This window comes from Anabrus simplex, chromosome 1, assembly GCF_040414725.1.
Source record: "Anabrus simplex isolate iqAnaSimp1 chromosome 1, ASM4041472v1, whole genome shotgun sequence".
NCBI classification, from domain to species: Eukaryota; Metazoa; Arthropoda; class Insecta; order Orthoptera; family Tettigoniidae; genus Anabrus; species Anabrus simplex.
The window spans coordinates 803,035,025-803,053,730 of record NC_090265.1 but is presented as its reverse complement, the minus strand read 5'-3'; positions in this window follow the sequence as shown (position 1 = coordinate 803,053,730).

Sequence of the window (18,706 nt, the reverse complement as noted above, 5' to 3'; positions counted from 1 at the left end):
GCGTCCTTTACGATCTGTCAGCGATCTCCGAATTGTTGCCAACTGTTACGGAAATGTCCAGCGGACTGTTGCTAAATTTGTTTTAGGTTACAACCACTAAATTACTTTTTTTCTTGCCGTGCGGGCAGTATGCGCCGCGGCGATAGTTAAGAGCCTCTCGAAGGGAGTGTGCCCCCAAAGGGGGGCCACTGTTCTTATGACAGAGCTTGGCCTGGATTTGCAATGATAGGTTACAGCTACTAAATTACTGAAATTTGTTCTAGGCTGCAACCACTAAATTACTTTTTTCTTGCCGTGCGGGCAGTATGCGCCGCGGCGATACTTAAGCATAGAGTTAGTAAATGAAACACTAGAGGTAGCATTGGCGCCACCGTCTACGAGAGAAACAGTGTAGCGAGCGGAGCATGTTGAAATCGTAGCTGTTTGGCAAAAAGCTCATTCCGCTGTACTCATCAATTTAAATCGGGGACTTTTAAAACTGTGTGGATGTGCATAACGTTTGAAATTCTTACATGTAAACATTCTCAGATATTACAGTATACTTGTAATGCTTCTCTCCAGTAAAAAAGAAAGCCCAAAAAGCATAAATACAGGATTAAATGCGTAATAAAAGAGGACGGTGTTCAGGTGCAGTTAAGTAACAAAAATTAATTTACTGTTCATATTAAGTCTTGTTAACAACATACGTTTAGAAGGAGGGCTCGTATATTTCGCTATTTTTTGTGTAAATGACCAGAAATTTGGTATAATTCTGCCCTACGACCGAAAATGTTCTCTCTCGTACGAAGCGAATGAGCGAGACTTTAGGCCTAAAAAGGTTGGCGCGATTTTGGGGTAAAGTATACAAAATATTACCATCGCCCGTTTAGACCTTAGCTTTCTGAGCCCAAATTGGCAGGTTCGAGCCTGGCTCAGTCCGGTGATACTTGAAGGTGCTCAGATAAGTCAGCCTCTTGTAAATAGATTTAGCGGCACATGAAGGAACTCCAGTAGGAAAAAATTCTGACACCCCAGCGTCTTCGAAAACCGTGCAAGTACGTAGTGGGACGTAAAGCCATTATTATTATTATTATTATTATTATTATTATTATTATTATTATTATTATTATTATTATTATTATTATTGATTTTTTCTAAACGTGATTAAAAGTGAAAATATGTCACTCAGTTGTGGTTTCGGCCTATTATGGAGTTTTTATTTAGCTTTTCCTGAAATGTATGATTTGCTTTAAGATTTTAACTCGTAAAATGATTTCCGTTAATGGAAAGGGAGAGTGGTAAATTATATGATTGAAGAGAATTTAAAAAATACTTACAATATTTTTTACAATTTGATTTACATCGCACCGACACAGATAGGCCTTACGGCAATGATGGGATGGGAAAGGGAAGGAAGCGCCCGTGGGATTAATTAAGGTACAGTCCCAGCATTCGCCTGGTGTGAAAATGGGAAACCACGGAAAACCATCTTCAAGGCTGCCGACAGTGGGGTTTGAACCCACTATTTCCCGAAAGCAAGCTTACAGCTGCGTGGCCCTAACCGCACCGCCAACTCGTCGAGTCAATAATACATTATGCTTGTATATAGTCGTATGTGACATTTAAAGGAATAATAATATTGACGAAAGTAAAGGAATCAGATGTTCACACGGTGTGGCACATCTAGTCTCTAAATTGTAAAATGTGGTAAGCTATGAATCTGGACTGCTACACGTGTTGTATGAAGGGAAAGCAACAGAAAATATATTCAATAGCTGTTAATAGGCCCACTATAAATACACACAAAAAGAGAAAAACGGACCACAATTCCAGGCACATCTTTCCTTATTTTCTTTTTTGTACCAATTTGCTTTACGTCGCACCGATACACATAGGTCTTACGATGACTATAGGACAGGAAAGGGCTAGGAGGGGTAAGAAAACGACTGCGGCCTTAATTAAGGTACAGCTCCAGCATTTGCCTGGTGTGAGAATTGGAAACCATCTTCAGGGCTGCCGACAGTGGGTTCAAACCCACTATGTCCTGAATGTAAACTAACAGCTACGTGACCTAAAGCCTGCAGCCACTCGCTCGGTATCATGCACATGGCCATTAAGTGAAAGGAAAATATCATCCCTTATATTTCGTAAAACATTAATTTCAATCTTCAAGGTAAGATCCAAAGAATCTCATTCACGCCAACAGTCGCGAAGTCAGCCCATGTAGGCCAATTCACATGACGAGTGTCAAGCAAAGTATTATTTTATACGTACGGAAATGAATTTCAAGGAAAATACCGTACCTGTGAAATGATATGCTATGGCCCATTGTGAACCTCTCTACACAGCCATAAGCTGCACAAGAGACTGACATTTTCTTTCTAAGAAGTATATACTTCAATTTATCGGGAAGCTCCAGTAGTGACAGTGCCAAACAATCCGGCTTTTGCCAAACAGCGCGCTCGTTCAACTTCGCACGCGACAGCAGCGCCAATGCTACCTCTAGTGTTTCATTTACTAACTCTATGTACTTAAGAGCCTCTCGAAGGGAGTGTGGCCCTCGAAGGGCGCCACTGTTCTCATGACAGAGCTTGGCCTGCATTTGGAAAGATAGATTACAGCTACTAAATTACATATTTTTCTTGGTGTGTTTCTTGCTGCGTTTTTATTCTGTGCGGATTGGTAAAAGAACCAGCGAGTTACGAATTGTGGGAATGACGTCATATCGGCCAATGGGCGTACTCGTAGCTGGCCGGCTAATGGTCGATGGCGCGTGAAAACTTTCGTTCTGTTATAAAAGTAAACATACATTTTTTGGCGGATTGGTGGGTCCCTGGCTTTGGTACATCTCTCTTCTAAAAGGATTTTAAGGTACAATTCATATTATTTTTCTTCGCGAAGTTGTCTGTTATATACTGGAGTCCCTAGGGTAGGGCGCTACCACTTCTCGAGATTTCCTATTGCGACAGCTATTTCGACAGCAAAAACCGCACATGCGGTATAGGATATTTCACAACTGAAGCACCTTTACATTTTCATCAGATTACAATTTTGACATACAGAATTAAAAAAAATAATTTTCAAATAATTCTTCAAGAAATTCTTCAAGTTAAAACGTCCCAAGTGTCTTTTCCTCATGCTTGCTTACATTAAATTATCAATTACATAAAATTTACAAAAAAAAAAAAAAAAAAAAAAAAAAAAAAAAAAAAAAAAAAACAAGCCTCCTTAGGGAGGTTCCTCTCATAGTTCTGGGATACCCCAGCCCCTTGGCAAGTGCTATTACAGAATATTCAGTTGCACAAGAGTTGTTGTTCAAGAGTACCTACGTGGAAACGCTATTCTGGAAGCCATTCTCAGCAAACAACCACTTTCTTTGGGTACACGCTTCTGATATCTGAGAACTTGGCAGCTGTTAATTCGTCATGTTAGTAGAATGAATAGAATAGAATAGTGGTTCATGGTGCGGATTATTGTAGTCACGTCCTAGTTCGTGAACCATGGGCAACAGCTGAGTGGCCTAGTAAGTGGTCCTGAGAGTCGGGATACCAGTTGCTATGGAATGGGAGTGGGCATCTCGGACATATTCTGACTCATGGCCCTCGTTGTGCTCAGGCGGCTAGGAATATACAATCCACCGGTGGTCCATAACCCGTTAGAGGAGAGATCCTTACTTGGACTAGGTGTAAGTAGGGTAGCATCCTGCTTCATGAATTTACCGAACTCGGAACATTTTAAGCAAGCCTCGGACCTTTGGGAGTAACAGAGTCCCACTCCCATTTGAACGGCGATGGACTCCCTGGAAACAACTTGGCGAACGAAATGGAAATCGATGGGGAGCTATCAATAGTAATGTTCCAGTTCAATACATCTTGAAGTTACAAACAAAAACTGAAATCCTTCAGACACGTTAAATAAAACACTTTAAAATTATATTTCCCATAGTACTAGTTCTACGTCTCATCACATATTACATTCTCCTCCTCCCAACGTCGAGTTCCACTCGACAAAACATAATTTTAAAAAATAACAAATTTACATGAAATTAAAAGAGAGGCTTAAATGGAGATTTTCGCAACGCCACAATTGCACCACACCACAAATTTTTCATCTTCGTTCTCTTCAGGAACGTCTATACAGGCAAAACCAAGTAGAGCGTTGGTATCGCTGTCAAACGAAGGCGCTGGCCGCGGCCGTTGCCACCGTCTCCATCCATACTGCAGTCCAACCATAGCTCTCTTACGGCCTCAGTACAGCTGACCACCGTAGTGAACTGGCCCAAAACAGGCGAAGGTTATTGGCGCAGCACTGCAGACTGCCGCCATCAGAACCACCTGTCCATTCCACCATCAGATATTAGTGGCCATTAGGTGCGTTGCAGCTCCAACGGATACCCCAGGTTGAACCGAGTCCGTGATATTGCAGTCACTGGAACATAAACAAACGCAGCAGAAACTTGGAACTCAAGAAATAAGGCCACTGGCCTGAACTATCGACGACTTAAAGTTGAGTTTCAAGGGTGGTTTTTTTTGTAACAATATTTTGTAGAAGGTAATTAAAACATGAATTAGGAATATAGTTTAACTGTTATTGGAGAAGGAGCAACACATGTTCAGGAAGAACTGAAGCACTAGAGACCTGATATTTGCCATCAGAATGATAACAGAGAAGCACTGGGAATAGGCTATGTTAAGAACTCAGTGATGATTTTTATGGACATCGAGAAGGCCTATGACAGTGTTCCTAGAGATATCATCTCAGAATGCCTAGAGGGTATAGGTGAGCCAGACAACCTGATTGATAAAATAAAGATGCTCTATCAAAAGTGCTTAACCTGTGTCCAAATAGGGGATGGATGATCAGATTGGTTTGAAACCAGAAGAGGAGTCCAGCAGGGAAGTGCCTTGTCACCACTCCTGTTCATCATTGTCATTGACTGGATATTAAAATCCAATGCAGAACATTGCAAAGAGCCTAACACTCTAATATTTGCATATGATGCTCTGATCTGGGGAGAAAATGAAGCAAAAGTACAGGAGAAACTAAATCCCTGGAATGGCAATTTTAAAGAATATGAACTAAAAATCAGTAAAACAAAAGCTGTTTGAATGACTGTCAACAAGAAAGGCACAGATTTAAACATTTTTCTGGAGGGAGCTCTTTTACAGTACGTTTCTAACTTCAAGTACCTTGGAAGAATAATTTCAAAAGATAACACATTAAAATAATAAATGCTTAATAGGACTCGGAAATCTTCTCAATTATATTTTCAAGTGAGAAATCTACTCTGGGATGATAAAATACCCCAGAAAGCAAAATTGACCATTTTTCATACCTACTTTGTTCTAGTTCTCACATATGGACTTGAAACATGTACCCTGCATAACAGGGCAAATAGTAAAATCCAGTCAACAGAAATGAAATTCATCAGAACAATGAACCAAAAGACCAGGAAGGACAAGATTAGAAATGAAGCAAATAGAAAGGAGGCTGCCATCAAAATACCTGTTACCGAGCTTTTAGGGAGATGCAGGCTACAATGGTTTGGTCATTTTATGCCGATGGACAGAACGAGAACAGCAATGAATTACTTTGATAGAGAAGTGAAAGGGGAGAAGCCAGTTGGAAGACCAAGGAATCGATGGAAAGAGACAGTGAAATCGGAGGTCAGCAAGAGGAATGCCATGTGAGAAGATATAGAGGAGCAGAAACTATACTTTAACAGGATGAAGTGGCAAGCGCTTGTACACCACACCCAGAAAACTGGAGCTTGAAGATGATGATGTATGGATGTAAGAATTGTGTAAAATTTACTTTGCACAGGAATCCTCTGAAAGCAGATTTCAGTTATGCAAATGACACCTCACTTTCTTTAAACTTTCTGATCATGACTTAATAGTTGCAGAACTCTTCATTTGAGCCATGGCACACTAATGACATACACTTTCAGCAGTAGGCCTACTAGCATGTATCAACTGGGAAGCTGCAAACCAACAATCTTGAGAACAGATTTAGCTTTTACCTGCAGCTTTCAGGAAGGTAATTATCATATATCAGTCACACAGCTCATGGAGTGTGATAAAAAATCATACAATAATGCCTCATGCTCGAAAATTTCATGTGATTTGACTTTTTTTACAATGGAAACAGGAGTGTACCACTGACTCTTTAGGATGAAAGATTATCTTTAGTGATGTTGCCCAGGTGGCAGATTATACTTTTACTATAAATACTGCTATAAGTCTCAACTAATACAGTATACGGTATTGATAACATTAGCCAAAAGATTAATTAATTATAATACAAGGTAGTGGAACTGAGGCTGTACTTGTCTCATTGTTTCATGCTTGGCCGAAAAAAAGAATACCCTTAATATCAGATCACTGTCAGTTCTGTCTATGGAATTGGATGAATAACCTCTTCTATGATAACCTAGAGGTACTGAGTTTGATAGGATTATATTCAGCCTTCTCATTGCCACTTCCTTCTGATTCTCTGATATAGATTCAAGCAAATTCGCCAACCACTAATGGATATATCCTTCAAGATCAGCAATACTGGAATGCAAGTACAGTCTCAGTTTCACTACCTTGTATTATAATTATCTTTTGGCTAATGTTTTCAATCCTGTAGGTCTGTACTATATTAGTTGAGACTTATAGCAGTATTTGTAGTGAAAGTATAATCTGCCACCTGGGCAACAGCACCAAATGCAGATCATTGATTATTAGTGCAATTCTTATTGATTAATCAAACTGTATATCGGTATCTAAGGTAAAATAGGGCATACATTCCAGTACGGTATATAATTTGTGGTTATAATACTCGATGCAATATTGAACTGAAATATGCAATATAAACGTCAAATATAATATTAAAAAATACACACAAAAATTAATTCTTTGCACATTTATTTATATAAAGCCTGTACATCTCATCCTGAAGAAAAGACTTGGCTTGCCTTTAACAGGCAGTAGATCACATGTACCACTCGGAGATACAACAAAAAATGAAATGGCGTATGGCTTTTAGTGCCGGGAGTGTCCAAGGACAAGTTCAGCTCGCCAGATGCAGGTCTTTTGATTTGACTCCCGTAGGCAACCTGCGTGTCGTGATGAGGATGAAATGATGATGAAGACGACACATTCACCCAGTCCCCGTGCCAGCGAAATTAAACAATTAAGGTTAAAATTCTTGACCCTGCCGGGAATCGAACCCGGGACCCCTGCGACCAAAGGGCAGCACGCTAACCATTTAGCTATGGAGTCGGACGGAGATATAACAAAAAACAGTGACAATCATTGAGCTCCAGAGACTGACAGCACCATCTAATACCTTCTCACAAGACATTCTCAACACACGAGTCACGTTTATATAAGTTACAAATATGCTATTGCTAGTTATGGGCAGTCTGAGACGAGGTCTCGAGATTTCTCGACTAGCGCAGGCACTATTTCTCGCGATAAATTTAGAGAGATCTCGAGAGCGTTGTCCCCGCATTGTGCGGCGAGCATCGTGTCGTAGGCCTAGAGGTAGTCGGAGCTGAATGTTGTTTGTGCCAACCACGGTCCTTCTCAATTTCGTAAATACGTGTCAATAAGCGACTAGGGCGTTCATTTCTACCGAGGTCTATTTTGACGCAGTATAACATAATTATAAAGGATACGCATTCTGGCATTGTATGCATTGGTAAGTACAGAAATGAGTGGTTTAAGTACAGAATCTGACGGCTACTGTAGGTACACGTACGTGGATACTAGAGGCGTGCATTATTCGAACTCGAGACGAGGCAAGATGCGTCTTGCTGCATATTCAACCACCATTACGCATGAGTGGAATGTGTAATCTAAAATGCTTCAGTTTGCTCCAATATTCTTTCGACAGGTAGGTGTACATCGTTATCAGACCCCGCATTCAATAACATATGACCACTGCTTGCGTTTACCGATATTTTGGTGACGAAGGAAATAATTCCTTACAATGTTATAGAGTATTCGCGTCATAATTAGGTACCGGTACTTTGATATATGACGGTGCAATGTGAAATTGTGTCTAGTTGTACGCGACAACTTGAAGACGATGTCCGAAACGCAACTTAAGTCGTGGGTGTCGGTTATTTTTAAGAGATGTCACATAGCACAGCCCACTGTGTTTCTTATTCAAAAGAAGTGAAATACATCGGCAGAAATACTTCCGGGATGATCCGGCATTTACAAACGCATAATATCAATGAAGAGGTATTGTCATAGAACACGTCCGGCCCGGACTGAATCACAAGAAGCTACCCTGCCGACAACGATTGTCAGGCTTCCAGGTAGGTTTACATCCTATTAACTAGGGCAAGGCATTTAATGACCAAAAAATAGCAAGAAAATGCAAAATAAAAATGCAATTATGACCTAAAATGGTTTTAAAATGACACAAAATTTTAAAAAAATTACCAATAAATTAATCGTAAGTCACTTATTTATTAATCCTTTAAGAAACAATTAGTTGATTTGAGAGAGAATTTTAATGGATGACAATGCATTAAGTTTAAATTATTTTTGTTACTAACAAACTAAATACCACTTTGCACCCCTGGTGAAAAAATGAAATATTTTAGAACTGGCATATTCTTCAAATACTCTCCTAGCAAATAGGTGTCATTTAATTAACAAAGAATATTTAAGAAAACAAACTTCAGTGGCTGTTTACAATAAATTCGAATTGAAATGCACAATAAAAACTTTGCGTAGGTTCTCAAATGAAAACGATTGCCTATTGTCTGCAAGTAACGATTTGTACATGGAAGAGCTTCTCTCTACCTCAACTGAAACAATTGGTGCATACTGAAAACAAGCAATATCTCCCGGATTCAATTCACAGTCGGTAAGAGAAAAATTTTCACCCGACAATGCTTTGCCAATAGAACACGAAGTTTTATACCCACTGTTCTTTTGCAACACCTTATTCAATTTCATGGATACAACTTCACCCACTTTACCACACACACGGTTCATATCATTCACAACTTAATACACAATTTGCAGCTGCCCCACTAGTGGCACTTGAGATTTTTCTAGAGCACTTATTGCATTAGGAAGGGATCCGAAATTTGTTTTTATGTAGGAAAGTTTACCTGCAATTTCTTTGTCAGCCAAAAGTTCATGGGCTGTTTTTATTGATCCAGTCTCAGTTTTGTCGAAGGAATCGACCACTTTCTTTACAACTTCAAAGTTCTCGCAGTAATAAGCCTCAATCCACGTTCCCCATCTAGTCAAAACAGGTGAAAAGGGCAAGGGAATTTCAAGATCTTCTGTTTTGAATGCTAGAACTTTAGATGGGGCTTTTAAAAACAATTTCTTTATGCACCCAATTAACTTGTCAACTTCAGGAAAATTACGTCGTACCTCTTCCGCGGTCCGATGTAACGCATGGGCTAGGCATGTGACATGCACCATTTTCGAGAAGAGCGCTTGTAACGAATTTGCAGCCTTTACCATGTAGGGTGCTGCATCTGTTATTAAAAGCAGCACATTGTCATTCCGAATGCCATCGGGCCACAATAGCCTCAAAGACTGGTTTGCTTTGTCCAATTGCTCACAATGTAGTAGAAAAATGGTTCTCCAGCATTCCCTGCTTCCAGGACGCCTACAATAACGTTGGCTATATATCGTCCCATACTGTCTGTTGTTTCATCTATGCATACCCATATGTTTCCGTCTCCTACCCTTATCCTTATTTCTTGTAACGTTTTGTCATAGCAACTTCCAACGTAGGTTCTTCTTAATATTCTGGGATCTGGTACAGATTTTCCAGTCTCCTCTTCTAAGAATGTACGCAGCTTTGGATGGTTCAGTTTGTTCAGTGGAATATCGGCGCATAAAAATGTTGTACACAGTTTCTCACAAAATGGAGAAAATGTTGAAGATTCACCCAGTAGTGTCTGGTGTAAGCCACGGTTTCTTTTATCTTCAAGTCGTTGCATACCACGTTTATGTTTTTCTCGCGACACATGTTGTTCAACTGTAAACTTCTTTTCTGCTGAAACTCGCACATCACACACTTTGCAAAATAATATTTTCCCATCAGTGGAAAATATATTTTCTCCATTTTGTGTAACAAATTGTTTTAATTTAACAATTGTACTTCCTTTAACTTTGGGCATCTTACAGTACTTGTCAACAAAGAATTCACTCGACTCTCAGCACGCGGGCGACTGACTTTCTTCTTATCTAGCTGAAGATAAGGAGCAATGCCCAGCTTGGGCAAGTCCATTATGCGTCTTACATATAGGGGAAGCAGGTACTGCTTATAGTATGTTTTCTTGGAAGTGCAATCGAGTTGAAAATACTCTTTCCTTGAAAACTAATGGCAGCAGGGTATGTTGCAAGTCTACGTTCTTTCTTGAGCAAGTTATTTGTCTAAGTTAAACATAATAGACAAGTATTGTAAAAAATAATATTAATAAAATATCCAAATATAACAAAATATAACACTTCCCAGAAAACAATTAAAAATGCCAAAAATGACCATGAATTGCTCCAAAAATTACTATCTCTTGTAAACTGCAAAAAATGAAAAAATGCCCTAAGAAATTGCCCTTATTTAATCAGTCAATTCATGAAACACATGTACATATACTCAAGATATATTTTGGCCTTCATAAAAAAAAAGATGCAAAACCATCAAATGCCTTTCCCTAATAATAACAGTTATTAACAAATTATACGGGTTATTCAGCTAAGAAGTCCACCTGACAATTCGTGAACTGTTTAAGATACTGGCATTCTGTATTCACTTTCGTTAATGGTATTAAGGAGCTCATAGTTCAACATGCAGTGCTTTCCTAGGCTTTTGACAAAATTTATCGTCACACACGTTTCCATATGAGAACTGCTGGTGATAACGATCAAGGTTACACTCGTAGTTACTGGGACGTCGCACAGCTCGCAGCACAGGAGAATCGGTCTAGAGAGTGTTGTCCATCACCCCTGCTGAAAGAATTGGAGCAAAGTCGGGTATTTTAGATTACACGTTCCACTCATGTGTAGTAGAGGTTGCATATGTAGCAAAGCAGATCTTCCCCGTCTCAGGTTCGAATAATGCACACCTCTTGTACCCAAGTCGGTGTACATCATATCTACAGTTATTCACAAACGATGCATGGTTATTCAGCTAAGATGTCCAGCCCAAATAAATCGTGAACAGTTTAAGATACTGACATTCTGTATTCGCTTTCGTTAATGGTATTAAGAGGTTCATAGTTGAACATGCAATACTTTTCCTGTCTTTTGACAAAATGTACTGGCTCACCCGTTTTCATATGAGAACGGTATTTCACGCAATATCTGCCAATGATATACTATCAAGTTCACAGTCGTAGTTACTGGTACGTCGCACAGTTTGCACTACAGGAGGATCGGTCTCGAGATTCTCGCGAGAGTCTCCAACGAGTGTGTTGCCCATTACTAGCTAATACTCTGAGCATAAAATAAAAGTGGTACATTCATGTTACTCTATATATTATTAAATCGCATTGATTATATTAATATGGTGTTTTCTTCATTCCTATGCCACGAAATGCACATTACTGTTATACCAAAAGGCACGTACGTTAAGTCTACTGATTAACCTCGTCGACCGGTAAATAACACATCCTACGTCAGCTGAAGGGCATATTTTCTTCTCTGGAATTATGATATAAAACGAATCGCTAATAGAACTAATAAATATCTTGCAGCTCTTTTCTTAATAATGAAGAAAAACGTGTTGACGGTGTTCAGCACACAGATGACCATGTGAAGCTGCAGTATGTAAAAATTAACATACAGAAATGTTCTTCAGAATAGTTCAGATCATTTAGTTCGTCTGAACTACTCGATGCATGAATCTGGAGTGCGCCATTCGAAAAGTTTCGGCTTGCTCCGTAAGGCTTCGGAGTGCAATCGTAGTACGTCTCTTCAGGGGCTAACGTCGAGTCTTAAGTGGCCTGTTTCATAAAGGTACAAGTCTACAAGCGTACAAGTTGTAGTTACAAGTCGATATTCCTACACTTGTAGGAAATTTTTGTTTCATGAACAAAATTTCCACAATTGTAAGGTTGATACATTTCACTACAAGTCTTACAAGTCAGCTGATTTCTGTGAGATAGCCAAGTGGAGTCGAACATGAGTTATCCTAAACAAGTTGCAAACTAAATTTTAGACCTGAATAAAATCAGGGAAGCAAAGGAAATGTTGTTTGGAGCTATCTCTACTTCACTCAAGAAAGAAGACAAAGAGAGTGGAGGAAAAAATTAATAATATTGCCTTATCTCTGGAAGAGAATTTCCTCTGAGGCTTCACCTCACTGCACAGATTATCTGGAAATTGAGGAGAGAAAGAAGATGACCCTTCAGAATGAATCGTTAGAAATAAAAATCTATAATTCAAAACTGGAAGCTTTGAAACTTGAGAGAGACTTGAGCCTACCCAAGTCTCAATACACAAAGGAACTTACAAAGTGTGATGAGAATGTAAAAAAAGGGGGGGAGGTATATTATATTTTAAAAAATTAAGTGGCTGAAGAAGCTAGTGTATGATTTTGCATTTATATTTCATTGTTTTCTCCTGTATATTAAACGTTGCTATAAGTAACTCTTATTTTGGGGATGGAGCACAGTTTCTGTTAGTTGCATGTTGAAGTTGATTACCTATATCTTATAGGAGTGACTATAATTTTACTGAACCCATTCTAAATCTTTCATTTTATTCTTAAAAGCTTGTGAAAGCTATGTTAACCCTACTTCTGAAATTCTGTTACATCTTTTCCATCCCCTATTATTATCTTCATCACTATCGTTGCTACTATATAACAAATCCAATTCCGTACAAAAATTAACACAAAGCTTGGAAACTAATTTATTATTCAGTATTTACCAGCAAATTATACAGGCTTTTATTCAACCTTACATCTCTAAAACAACTTATAAGAAAAATGGTATTTTATACAAGTTCTCGTACTCTACAAGTTTCTTTACAAAAGAGAACATGAATTTTTACTTCTTGTCAAGCCTTGTAGCTTTTATAAATACACTTGTACCTACAAGTGCTTTTATGAAACAGGATTTAATTTTTTCCAACAACTTGTATGAAAAATTACTTGTAACTTGTAGACTTGTAGTTTTATGAAACAGGCCCAGGGTCTGATTATTGTAGTCAGTCTTGGTTAGTGCGCTAGTTGTTCTCCTTGGGTGACTGTACTGCGATGACATAAAGTTCGTTACTAGCGGCGCTGTGCTGTGCAGGACTCCACTCGCCTTGGTCGGGTAATACTGTAGATGTGATATGGTGCCTGGTCAATAACAACAATCAATCACCAGCGAGAAGGTCTCCACTTACATTTATATGCTGATGACATGGCATTAGCATCAACATCACATAAAAAAACTACAGGAATCGTTTGATAAACTTATTACTTGGTCGAATACAACCGGTCTAAATATTAATTTAGGGAAAAGAGTGCAAATGACATTTAGAAGTGGTGGGAAACGCCCAGCAGCAGAGTACATAAAATTCAAGGATAAAGATCTTGCTAAGGTCAGTTCCTACAAGTACTTAGGCGTGACTACAATCAAATGGAAAAAGCTTTACCAAACTCATCAGAGACAAAGCAACCTCAGCAGTCGCAGCAATGAATGACATCAAGGTTCTTCGACAATTATCTATAGAGACAACAATAGTCCTATTCCACATCAACACCTCCCCCATCATGACATACGCATTGGAGATTATCTGGGAGTACCTAACAAAGGACAAACTAGCTGTACTAGAACGAGTAAGGCCACGTATCTCAAGAAAGCTCTCTGTCTGGCAAAGAACGCTCCTTCGAGGTTAACCTATCAACTAACAAGACAACTCTTTTTATATAGAAGATCTAAGATTATCATTGCCTTCCACGACACAATACTAAGCCTTACTTCAAGAGCTACAGGATAAAAAGGCCAATATTTTGATAGATTTCTACCGAACAGACGCCATGGTGACGTCAGAATGGAAGAATGAAGAAATGGAAGAATTCTGGCTATGATCTGCAACACACCATGACTCGCTTCGTGGTCCATGGATTTCCCCACAAAATGTGCAATAGAAAGTACTTCCACGAACCAGATGGAAAGTGTGTTTGTGAACTGTGTGGAATTATTTGCCAACGGTATCACGCTGAGCTGTGCTCCAAAAGAACGGTATCTCTAGTTGAACTATCGGATTAAGATAATTTATCTTTCCTATATGCACACCCTGTGCTATCCTCTTGTAATAAAATGGCTGATCTGGCAAAACTAAAAGCCTTAAAATGGGTAGAGTTCATTCCTTTATTACCAACAAAACATAGCACCAGGTAAAAAAAAACCCTTGCATATCACACTTAGAATCATTCCTTCTGAAAACCATGATCTCTAAGGCATTTTGACCCCGAACGGATGTATGAACAACCATTGTCCCGCTTCCCTACGAGATCAGGTATGAAGTGAGATCAATCGTAGCGATTTTTTATGACCGGATGCCTTTCCTGACTTCAACCTCATCAGAGGAGTTAATGAGATGAATGATGTGATATTTTATGGTAGTAGGTCGGAGAGGCTGAAACCCGGTGCTAGCACATAGCCCTCGAATAACACCAAGGGGTCTGCTCAAGGCTTAACGTCTCCACCCGACGGACGAATCACTATCAACAGCCCCATAAGTCCTCGTTCCATATGAACAACGTGGAGAGGTTTGGAATTGAATCCAGACTTTTGGCACGCAATTTAGTGATTAGAAATTGCAAACCATTACCTCTCCTATCCTGCCGGCCAACATTCTGATAGTGAAACATGTTTCGACCAACGGAACTCGAATCGTGGTTAACCGTGGTATAAGACCATTTATAGACTTGACGCCTCGAACGATCATGGCTACCAGGCGGGCTCATAAAAACAACAAATATCACTCAGAATGTCCGTGTTTCACGTGTTTTCAAAGAATTCCAGATGATACAGGCCTGAGCGGGAATACATCTTGGAAATAAACCCAGCGCGGGAATGCGGCAACAACGCGCCCCCAGCACAGCCGTCACGTCACTGTCAGCACCCGCTAAATTTTCCTCTCAAATAATAATATATGTACAAAATCTTCAGATTCCTGTAGGTTTTCTATAAATGTCGATTATGAAAACTAATTGCAGCACTCACAACTATGTTAACGACAACTTTGTCAGACTTCGCAGAACTGAAAACCCCATTATAAATGAAATGGGGATATACTGAAACACTACCGATAGATGTCTCACGAGTGGTACACGGTATGTGCTCGTCGATCGTCATTTGTTCCTCTATGTTTTTAATGGAAACTGCCTAGTTAATTGATGAAGTTAAAGTTTTAATATATCGCAATGGTAGAAAAGAAAACAAGAAACTGTTTTGCTTGACTATTGCACTATTCCAGCGTTCCAAAATGAAGGTCAATCATATTAATTTAATTTAATAGAGGAATGTACACTCATGTTTGAGCATTAAATAAATTTCACATTTCAGTCTTTGCTATAGTCTGTTATTGTCCTGGTTCTTTTCATGCAAGTTATGATGTGGTATCTACTTCACTTCTGTCCACATAAAGTGCACTTACAATCTTCGTCTGGCTCATGGAACTTCTGGTTTACGCATATCTTGTGGTGAAACCCATGTATGGAGAGTCGTGTTATCACGTGGCGCTGTGTGTTGCACTCTCTAGTCCATCTATCGTCCGTCATCGCTGGTGAGGTGTAGAAGTCTAGGTCAATTTCATTTTTCTTCCTTTCCCTGATGTTTACCTGTGCCCTGCTTGCTTCCGTTGATTGTAGGTAGAATTGTGATCGTATGTCTTCTATGAAATACGTCTCCCGCATCATTTCGTATACCATCCGGGATGGCGCTGTCTTTCCAACTCGGGTAATCCTCTTCATGAACATTGCTTTTATTCTTTCTATTCTCATCAGGTCTCCGATCTTCAGCTTTTCCCACACGATCTCAATTCCATATGTTATCACTGGCGCTACTGTCGTCTTGAAAAGTCTCATCGCCTTGCTGATTGATAGGTTTGAAATGTTTTGGATGCTGTATGAGGCTCTGATTGCTGCTGCCGTTCTTTCTTGAATATGTATACCAAAGGACGCCGCCGTTGTCTGTAGTGTTATTCCCAAATATTTGTAATTTCGTACCTTTTGTAGTGGCTTTTGCTGTAATGTTATGTTGTCTTTGGGCGTTGATTTCCCACCTTTTCTGAAGGTCATTTTACTGTCTTTTCTTCATTTATCTGTAGGCTGTTTTCCTCCGCCCAGGTCTCTAGTCTGTGGACTACCCTCCTTTTCTTTCGCTCCGATCAGCATGTCATCTGCGTATAGGATCAGCTCTGCTTTTGATCCTTCCTCTACTATGCGGTTCACATCTGCTGTATAAATGTTGAAAAGTGTGGGACTCATGGGATCCCCTTGCATAACTCCGTTCGTCTGTATTATGTATTCAGAAATTTCTACGTTGTTGCTTATTCGGATTATGTTCCTCTGTAGACATGCTTCAACTATTATCACTAGTGGGTCTCTCTCGCCGATTGTCAATTTCATTTTCTCGATTAGATTTCGCCTGTCGATTGAGTCGAATGCCTTCTTGAAATCAACAAATACCGCGTGATATTTCCCTCCTTTGTGTCTTAAGGCTTCTTCTACCTGATTTATTAGGCATTTCACTGTCTGTACCGTGCTCCTGCCTCTCATAAAACCGAATTGATTTTCTGGAATGTACCCACTGAAGGCTTCTAGTAATCTTTCATTTAATATCTTCGTGAAAACTTTAAATGATGCATTTTCTAGTGCTACTCCTCTAAATGAGTCTAGTGATGTTCTGCTCCCTTTTCATTTGAACAGTATCTTTAGAGTCGCTATGTTCCATCCCTCTGGTATTTTCCCAGTCTGTATACATTTGTTCATGAGGTCTTTCCACAGTTCTTCCATCTCGTCAAGTGAGTATTTTAAGTGTTCCATGTACATTTTGTCTGGTCCTGCGGATTTCTTGTTTCTCCCTCTTTGTATTGCTTTCCTAGTTTCATACGTTGTTATTGGCTCCAGAGCATGTGTGGGTTCTGCTGTTTCTATGTCATATGCTTGCTTCAGCCCTTCCTCATTCAGTATGTTCGAGAAATGATGTTCCCACTTCTCCATATGAATTTCTCCTGTTGCGATTGACGTCTTCTTTTTCAGCGCTATGTATGGGTCTGATTTTGTTTCCTCGGCTTGTTTCCTTCCTTGTTTCTCTGTATATTCTTATTTTTTCTTTTCCATTAGTTCTTTATATTTTTTCCTTTTCTCTGCATATGCTGTTAGGTCGTCTGAGCATCTGTATAATTTTGCAGCATTCAGGGTCTTTAGAGTTGCTTTTCTTTCCTTGTAACACTCTTGGTCAAACCAAGCTTGTGCATGTCTTCTTTCCTTTACTGTAATAGCTTTCGTTATTACTTCGGTGGCTGTTTCTAAGGCTTATTCTAGTATTTCTTCTTCTATTAGGTTTCTCGCTTTCCCGATGTTTTCCTTGCTTTCTTCTATTGTTTCCCGCTGGATTTTCTGGTATATATACTTGGCGTTTTTGCTTCCTTTCTCTTTCGTTGGATTTTCATACATAGGCGTGTCATTATAGGTATGTGTTTCCTTATTGGTGTTGCCGATGAGTTCCATAGGCCTTGTTTACACAATTGTAGTTGTACTCCTCTAAAAACAGTAGGTCGATGGCGCTGTGACCGTTCTGTGCAAAGTAGGTTGGTGTTTCTTTTTTGTTCGCTATTCTGAAGCCTTCTTCTTCCAATGTCTCAAGAAGGATGCAAGTTTTGGTATTTTCTTTATCTATCCTGCAGTTAAAATCTCCGGCAAGTATTACGTTCCTTTCTGCTTTCGTTTGTTCTATGGCGATAGATATTTTATCAGTTATGCTTTCTATAAGTGTATTTGGCTGAATGTAAATTCCTATTATCGTAATTTCTGATATGATTATTGTGACCATGTTTTCCTCCTTGATGATTCGCTTGATATCTCCCAGTTTCCCTTTTATGAAGATTTTGACTCCCCCTGCTGGTCTTCCTTCCGTCGGGGTCGCTAGCGTGTGTATACCATAGTAGCCTTGCAAGTCCATAGGTTCCGTGAGGGATGTCTCTGTCAGTATCATAAAATCTGTGTCGTCTATTGTCTTCTGTGATATGTGGTGTATTGCATTTCTTATTCCCTCTATATTCCATAATAATACACTTATTTCCGTGCTTGACCGAGGTTCCTTCTTCTTTGAAAATTGGGTGAGATGTTTACTGAAGTTCCACCCCTCGTTCTTCCTCCGGTCTCCTATCATATCTCCGAAAGCGAAATCTTCTGACTTTTATTCCCTGTGGCCAGAAATCCGTGCTCTGTGCATATTCCAGATAGATGTATGGGAAACCGACCTTAAAAGCTTTTCTGTCTCCCAGTGTATGAAGTTCTTCACACTCTATGTGTCCTATAATTGCATTCCTTTCCAAGAATTTTCTTATATTTGTTGCAGTAGTGCTCTGTTTAAGCCGACCTACGTACAGCCATGCCATTTTCTCCGCCGCTTCTAGTTCACCGTCATCGTTTTGTCTTTGATTGGTTAAGGGCGATATGTTATTCCATTCGTTTCTCGTTTCACTTATTGTGTCTCTCTGGCGATTTTGATTCTTTTCTTCGCATGTACTGG